The sequence below is a fragment of the Suricata suricatta genome, chromosome 8 (assembly GCF_006229205.1).
Source record: "Suricata suricatta isolate VVHF042 chromosome 8, meerkat_22Aug2017_6uvM2_HiC, whole genome shotgun sequence".
NCBI lineage: Eukaryota > Metazoa > Chordata > Mammalia > Carnivora > Herpestidae > Suricata > Suricata suricatta.
The window spans coordinates 58,777,545-58,786,936 of NC_043707.1; positions in this window are offsets into that span (position 1 = coordinate 58,777,545).

Sequence of the window (9,392 nt, forward strand, 5' to 3'; positions counted from 1 at the left end):
GGAGGTGCAGAATTAAGAAATAAATTTTTGTTAGTTTTTTGTTGTTGTTGTTATTGTTTGTTTTTAAGGTGGAAGAGATTGGACTCTTATAAGAGCTAGTAGAGTAGAAGGCTGAAGACAGAGTGAATGATAGATCAGGTTTCCAGAAAAGGTGAGAAACGATGGTTGTAGACTGGAGAAACTCTTCCAAAATTCAGGATTCAGTCAATGCTTTCTGGGGATAAAAACCTACTGAATAGCTAAATAGTTTTAGTGGAAAAATATTTCCCAAATACAGACATAAGGATCATCAGGGATATTCATTAAAGATTTGGATTTTCAGGTTTTACTTTGGAGATACTAATTCAGTAGGTATGGGATAGAGCTCATGACTCTGTGTATTTGCAGAGCTCCTTAGGAATTTTCATGATGAAGAGAGTTTGGGAAATACTACCAGAACATCACCATAGACCATGAAGTGGGTAACACTAAGGGTTAACTCTAAAATGACTAGGCCCCTTAAATAAGAGGAACTCAAACAAATAAGGAGAAGCAGGCCCTTATGAGATTGTCACAAGGGAAAATGAACTTGTCTGTTCAGTTTTCTGCCTGGGAGCATAAAGTGATTTTCATGGCAATGTAGAAAATATCCACAAACCTTGACATAGCAATAACAGAACCTTCTATGAAAAGCAACTCCTTGAATATGCTGTTTTTTAAGTGGGTTTCATGTGACTATTTCTAAATATCTAAATAGTAAATATGACCTCCAGAAGGATCAGTAATGTTCATTTTTATCATGCGTTCAAACTTCTATATTTGATACCCTTTCTTTTGGGTTTTCAGCATAGTTGTATTCAATGTCCCAATACTTAAATAAATTTAAATTCCCTGCAAGTGGACTAAAGAAAGATAGTAATAACATTCTTAATTACAAACTGTGATTTTAAACATCCGTTTCACAGCTGAAACTTTCATTTGAGAAAGTGAATTGCACTTCTTCACAACACAATTCAAAGTGGGAGTGACTCACCTTCCACCCTTTGCCCCACAAGTTGGTGTCATCTGCTCATTCTTTTCGGGACTGTACCACTGCTGTTTCTTTTTTCTTTTTTTTTCTTTTTTAAAAGTTTATTTATTTATTGGTGAGGGAGGGTCAGAGAGACAGAGAGGATCTCAAGCAGGTTCCACACTGTCAGCATGGAGCCAGATGCAGGGCTCGAATCCACAAACCATGAGATGATGACCTGAGCCAAAATTAAGTCAGAGGCCCAACTGACTGAGCCACCCAGGCACCCCCGAACCATTGCTTTTCAATTACTGAATCAACCTTTTCTTTTCTTCACAATACTCTCAAGAGTCCCAGCTAGTGACAAAAGAAAGGAATACTGAGTTCCATTCAATTCTTTGTGCTTTTCTCAAGCAAGACTTACAGATTAGTCTGTTGAGAGAAACCATGTTTTTCAATAGCAGCACAGCTTGAAAAGCCACTGCATATATATTTTTTTCAGGAGTGAAATTTTCCTTATCATTACAGGTAAAATAAAAGGTATTTCAAAAGACAGTACAAATGCCCCTTTCCTTGCAAGGAAGAGTGGCTATTATAAAATCTTTGCAGAAACTACTTCCTAATGTTGGGATTAATTTAAATGTTTGATTTTTTTTTTTTTTTTGGTCTTTAGTTCTGTTAAAGTGAAAGATAGAAAGAAGATCTCTAGGTCTTCGTTTAGCTTAATACAAAAGATTCTCTAAAATAAGTGACAAAAAATTATCCAAGGCTCATGTGTAAAGTTTCAAAGGACAATTGTGCTTGAGAGCTGATAGAGACCTCCAAGTTTATTGGTAGATACTCTTCATTTTATGTCCAAGGAAACTAAAGCTCCTTAATGCATAAGGCAATTGACCCCAACTATTACATTCCCCATTAATTCTCATGGTCACTTCAGTTGGTACTAGCATTTCCCCCAAATCTGACATTGGCAGAACAAAGGAGGTATTTCTGAGGATTTAATACACAAAGCATATTTAAAAATTTTTTCCATGTGAGACCACAATTTGTTTTTTTTTAATAGTTTATTGTCAAATTGGTTTCCATACAACATCCAGTGTTCTTGAGACCACAATTTGAATTGGCATTTCATCAAGAAATTTTGGTGGGACTGTACAACTGTCCTTTATTTGTAAACAATCTTCAGTTCTACTTCATAATCTCCCTGTGTCGTTCCCCTAGAGCAGGAAAGATGATGGTGTGGTTGTAGGAGGTGAACTGTCCTGAGTTTTTTTTTCAACCTGTTAAGTAGTCTTGGTTTGACTATCACAGTATCAGAGTAAAAGATGGCAAACTTGCCAATCTCAGAAATTCAAAGGATGTTCTGGTAGCTGAGAACCAATACTACCAAAAGTCGGTAGCAATATATTAACCTATCTCTCAGACAATCAGACTATAAAACATTATGAGGGAAATGAAAGTTTACCAATATCCTGAAAGTGCCCTTGTACCTCCCCAAATCAACCATTTGCTTCCCTCCCACTAGAATATAAGGCAAATGAATTAGTTCAAATTCAGATTTCTAGACACCAAGAAGGAGATCTACGTGAGAGGGAAAGCCCTGACAGTTGCCTTCCATGCTTCACCGTCAGCCAGACAAAAGTCAGAAGTAGTATCTAATACAAACCACACCCACTTCAGAGACCAAGAGTCCGATGAAAAATTCCTTTCTTCCCAAAGATCTGGCACCTACTGTCAAGGTATAAGACCTGTCTCTTTACCTACCTTTGATCTCATTCCTGCTACTTCCCTTTATAAGTGCTCACAGGAGGACACGGCAAGATGGCAGAGAAGTAGCAAGCTGTGTATTTTTTCACCTGCCCGCATCACTCAAACCAGGAGGGACTGAAGCCATAAGACACTGAACCGCAAGAGTCTAGGAGGAAAAGAGACAGAGTTCACTAAGAAGACAGCCTCATAGGTGTGTGATTGTGAACTGAGGAAGATAAAAACGAGCCAGGACCCAGAGGCCCAGACAAGAGGGAGCCCCCTCCACAAAGAGCCACAGAGAGATGAGCGGAAGAGAAAGAGCGCTGAAACTGCTAGAAACTGTCTCTGGAGAAAAGAAAAACCTCAGCCTGGGACAGAGAGGGCTCCTATCATCCCATCTTTAAGCGCAGGGTGTTTGGAGAGAGATTTTTTTTTTTTTGCTAGCTGTGGCAGTTTCCTTGGGCTAGGCACCCTGACTACAGGCAGCACCAGGAGAAACTGCTCTCCTACTTCTCCTGCTCAATCCCCCGCTAAGAAGCTGCCCGGTCTGCGGAAGCACATTTAGGGTGGTATCATTAAAGTGCTCAAGAACTAAGATCTGGAAACGTGGCAGGGCTTAAGAAATACAACTTGGCCAACCTTGGCTCTGCCCGCAGCACAGGGAAATCGGACCCAAAAGAGTGAGCTTCAATGCTTGCTACAAGAAGGGACTGGGGTGCCGCTATTTTCCTCCCCACAACCACAAAGGCGGGGCCTTAGGGAGCAGCCGAGAGACTCGCAGTGGAGGTAAGACCCGCCTACACCAAACCACGCCCATCCACGCTGGAGAGCCGCTTTTTTCTTTTTTCTTTCCAGAGCTCGGGTTGGACCAACATTGATGCATTGCCATGATTAACTCTAGATCATTTCTTGCTATTCAAATATACTTCCCCTGATCTCATTCTTATCTCTCCCTTCTGTTGGACTGGGCACTCTGGTCATTGGTTTGCTTAAACAGTCACATTTAATCCATTCTCTTGATGCATACTCTACACCACCTACCTTCCTTTCTCTCTCTCTCTCTCTCTCTCTCTGGAATAATGAGACTATAAAGTTTCTTTGGGTAACATTATCTTCGTTTTTTTCTCTTCGCCTCCTACCATATTCTCCTCTTTTAGTCTCTCTGCCTGGTCAATGTTCAATTTCTCTTCCTCCCCACCCCTGTCACTTCCCTCTTTGTGTATGCTCTTCCATCAGCACTGCATCCACCCTGCTCTTTATTTGTAGTTGGGATTTCTGGTTTTATGCTGTTAGACTGTGCTTTTTCTTTTGTTGTTTTTGTTTCCTTTTTTTTTTCTTTCTCTTCTGTTTTGCTTGTTTGTTTGACTTGGCTGTGCTTTTGTGCGTTTGTCTGTTTTCATTTTCAGGGCCACCTCAAGAAACAAGCCAAAGTACACATGGTGGAGAGTCCCAAATATCACTATGAGTAGGGAAATAAAATAACCAAAGGCACAAGAAGAGAGACCAAGGGGCACCATTAGAAGAACACTTCCTGAACAGACAGGCCCTGGACAGCCAATGAGCTTCCTTTAATATAGCAGTACTCACAGGTGGAGAGTGCGTAACAAGCTTTTAAAACTGACAAGAGACAGAAAGCTAGGCAAAATGATGAAACAGAAAAATTCTCCTCTAAAGAAATTCCAGGAAGAAGTCACAGCTACAGAATTGTTCAAAGCAGATATAAGCAACATACCTGAGCAAGAATTTACAACAACTGTCATAAAATGAATCTCTGGGCTTGAGAAAAAGCATGGAAGACATCAGAGAAACTTGCTACAAAGACTATGGACTTTAAAAATAGTTGTGAAGAATTAAAAAATGCTATAAATGAGGTGCATAATAAAATGGAGGCTGCCACCACACAGATTGAAGAAGCAGAAGGAATAGGTGAATTAGAAGGCACAATTATAGAAAAAGAGGAAACCAAGAAAGAGAGAGATAAATTGATCCAGGAACAAGAAAGGGAATTTGAGAATTGAGTGATACAATCAAATGAAACAATATCCGTATCATAGGAATTCCTGAAGAAAAAGAAAGAGAGAAATGCACTGATGGGGTACTTGAACAAATTATAGCTGAGAACGTCCCCAATCTGAGGAAGGAAACAGACATTGAAATCCAAGAGGCGCAGAGAACTCCCCTCAGACGTAACTTGAATCGACCTTTGGCATGACATATCATTGTAAAACTAGCAAAATATAAGGATAAAGAGAGAATTCTGAAAGCAGCTAGGGATAAAAGGGCCCTAAGATACAAAGGGAAACCTATCAGAGTAGTTACAGACCTATCTACTGAAACTTGACAGGCCAGAAATGAATGGCAGGAAATCTTCAATGTGATGAACAGAAAAAAAAAATGCATCCAAGATCTTTTATCTAACAAGCCTGTCATTCAAAATTGAAGAAGAGACAAAAGTGTTCCCAAATAAACAAAAATTGAGATAATTCATCACCACTAAACCAGCCCTACAAGAAATCCAAAGAGGGACTCTATGAGGGAAATATTGCAAGGAACATAAGGTACCAGAGATACCACTACAAGCATGAACCCCACAGAGAACACAATGACTCTAAACCCATATTTTTCAATGAAATCACTGAATATAAATGGACTGAATGCTCCAATAAAAAGACATAGGGTAGCAGAATGGATTAAAAACAACAACAACAAAATCTATCTATTTGCTATCTACAAGAGACTCACCTTAGACCTGAAGACACCTTCAGATTGAAAGTAAGGGGATAGAGAAATATCTATCATGTGACTGGAAGTCAAAAGAAAGCTAGAGTAGCCAAATTTATATCAGACAAACTGGACTTTAAAGTAAAGGAAGTAACAAAAAAATGAAGAAGGGCATTATATAATAATTACAGAGTCTATCTATTAAGAAGAGCTAACAATTATAAACATCTATGCACCGAATTCAAGAGCACCCCAATACATAAAACAGTTAATCACAAACAGAAACAATTTTATTGAAAAGAATGTGCTAATTGCAGCGGATTTTAATACTCCACTTACAGCATTGGATAGATCAACTAGACAGAAAATCACTAAGGAAACAATGGAGCTGAACAACACATTGGACCAGATGGATCTCACAGATATATTTAGAACTCTACATTCTGAGGCTATGGAATTCACTTTCTTCTCAAGTACACATGGTACCTTCTCCAAGATAGACCACATACTGGGTCATAAAGCAACCCTCAATAAATATAAATGAATTAAGATAGTACCATGCACACTTTTAGATCACGATGCTATGTAACTTGAAATAAACCATAATAAAAAGTCTGGAAAACATCTAAAAACATGCAGGTTAAAGACCACCCTACTAAAGAACGATTGGGCCAATCAGGCAATTAGAGAAGAAATTAAAAATTATTTGGAAACAAATGAAAAGGAAAATACAACAATCCAAACTCTTTGGCATTCAGGAAAGACAGTCCCAAGAGAAAAGTATACTGCAATCCAGACCTACTTCAAGAAACTAGAAAAAGTGCAAATTTAAAATCTAACAGCACACCTAAACGAACCAGAAAGAGAGCAGCAAGAGCACCCAAAACCCAGCAGAAGAAGAGAAATATTAAAGATCTGGGCAGAAATAAACAATATAGAATCTAAATAAACAGTTGAGCAGATCAATGAAACCAAGAGTTGGTTTTTTTGAAAAAAATAAACAAAATTGATAAACCTCTAGCCAGGCTTCTCAAAAAGAAAAGAGAGAGCACATAAATAGACAAAATTACAAATGAAAATGGATCTATTACAACCAATCCCTCAGAAATACAAGCAATTAGCAGGAAATACTATGAAAATTATATACCAACAAACTGGACAGCCTAGAAGAAATGGGCAAATTCTTAAACGTATTTGCACTACCAAAATTCAAACAGGAAGAAATACAAAATCTGAACAGACCCATAACCAGTGAAGAAATTGAATCAGTTATCAAAATCTCCCAATATATAAGAGTCCTGGGCCAGAAGGCTTCTTCAGGGAATTCTACCAGACATTTAGAGCAGAGTTAATGCCCATTCTTCTCAGGCAATTAAAAAAAAAAAAAAAGGAAGGAAAACTTCCAGACTCATTCTATGAAGCCAGCATCACTTTGATTTCCAAACCAGAGACAGACCCAGCAACAACAAAAAAAGAACTATAGGCCGATACCCTTGATGAATACAGATGCAAAAATACTCAACATTTTACTAGCAAATCGAATTCAACAACATATAAATAGAATTATCCACCATGATCAAGTGGGATTTGTTCCCGGGTTCCAGGGCTGGTTCAATGTTTGCAAATCCATCAATGTGATACATCACATTAACAAAAGAAAAGATGAAAACCATATGATCTTATTGATAGATGCAGAAAAAGTGTTTGACAAAATACAGCATCCTTTCTTAATAAAACCCCTCTAGAAAGTCGGGATAGAGGAACTTACTTAAACATCATAAGTGCCATTTATGAAAAGCCCACAGCTAATATCATCCTCAATGGGGAAAAACTGAGAGCTTTCCCCCTGAGATCAGGAACACGACAGGGATGTCCACTCTCACCACTGTTGTTTACATAGTGCTGGAAGTCCTAGCATCAGCAATCAGACAACAAAAGGAAATAAAAGGTATCAGAATTGGCAAAGTTGTAGTCAAACTTTCACTTTTTACAGATGACATGATACTTTACATGGAAAACCTGACAGACTCCACCAGAAGCCTACTAGAGCTGACCAAGGAATTCAGCAAAGTCGCTGGGTACAAAATCTATGTACAGAAATCGGTTGCGTTTTTATACACCAATAATGAAGCAACAGAAAGAGAAATCAAGAAACTGGTCCCATTCAAATTGCACAAAAAAACATAAAATACCTGGGAATAAATCTAACCAACGATGTAAATTCCATGCTCATGGATCAGAAGAATAAACATTGTTAAAATGCCATTATTACCCAAAGCAATCTACACATTCAGTGCGATCCTAATAAAAATTTCACCAGCATTCTTCTCAAAGCTAGAACAAACTATCCTAAAATTTATATGGAACCACAAAACACCCCGAATAGCCAAAGTAATATTGAAGAAAACCAAAACGGGAGGCATCACAAACCCAGACTTTAGCCTCTACTACAAAGCTGTCATCACCAAGACAGTATGGTATTGGCACAAAAACAGACACAAAGACCAATGGAATAGAATAGAGAACCCAGAACTGGACCCACAAATGTATGACCAATTAATCTTTGACAAAGCAGGAAAGAGTATCCAATGGAAAAAAGACAACCTCTTTAATAGGTAGTGCTGGGAGAACTGGACAGCAACATGCACAAGAATGAAACTAGACCACTTTCTTACACCATACATGAAAATAAACTCAGAATGGATGAAGGACCTGAATGTGAGACAGGAAACCATCAAAACCTTAGAGGAGAAAGCAGGAAACAGCCTCCTTGACTTTAACCACAGCAATTTCCTACTCAACACATCCCCAAAGCCAAGCAAAATGAAAGCAAAAATGAACTCGTGGGACCTCATCAAGATAAAGAGCTCCTGCACTGCAAAGTAAACAATCAAGAAAACTAATAGGCAACTGATGGAATGGGAAAAGATAGTTGTAAATGATATATTGGATAAAGGTCTAGTATCCAAAATCTACAAGGAACTCATCAAACTCCACATCTGAAAAACAAATAATCCAGTGAAGAAATGGGCAGAAGACATGAATAGACACTTCTCCAAAGAGGACATGCAGATGGCCAACAAACACATGAAATGATGTTCAGCATCACTCATCATCAGGGAAATACAAATCAAAACCACACTGAGATACCACCTCAAGCCAGTCAGAGTGGCTAAAATGAACAAATCAGGAGACTATAGATGCTGGCAAGGATGTGGAGAAATGGGCACCCTCCTACACTATTGGTGGGAATGTAAACTGGTGCTGCCTCTCTGGAAAGCAGTGTGGAGGTCTCAAAAAATTAACAATAGAACTCCCCTATGACCTAGCAATAGCACTGCTGGGGATTTACCCAAGGGGTACAGAAGTGCTAATGCATAGGAGCACATGTACCCCAATGTTCATAGCAACACTTTCAACAATAGCCAAATCATGGAAAGAGCCTAAATGTTCATCACTTGATGAATGGATCAAGAAAATGTGGTTTATCTATACAGTGGAAGACCACATGGCAGTGAGAAAGAATGAAATCTGGCCGTTCGTAGCAATGTGGATGGAACTCGCGGGTGTCATGCTAAGTGAAATAAGTCAGGCAGAGAAGAACAGATACCATGTTTTCACTCATAAGTGTAACAGGAGAAATTTAATAGAGGACCATGGGGGAGGGGAAGGGAGAAAATTAGTTGGGGAGAGGGAGAGAGGTAAACCATGAGAGACTCTTGAATACTGAGAACAAACTGAGGGCTGATGGGGGTGGGGAGAGGGGAAGGCAGGAGGAATGACAGGCATAGAGGAGGGCATTTCTCTGGATGAGCACTGGGGATTACATGGAAACCAACTTGAATAAACTGTAAAAGAAAAAAAATGGCCTATAGTATTAATAAAAAAACAATAAAAGTGCTCACAAACAAGATTGGGAAGAGGAGGTGGGGAC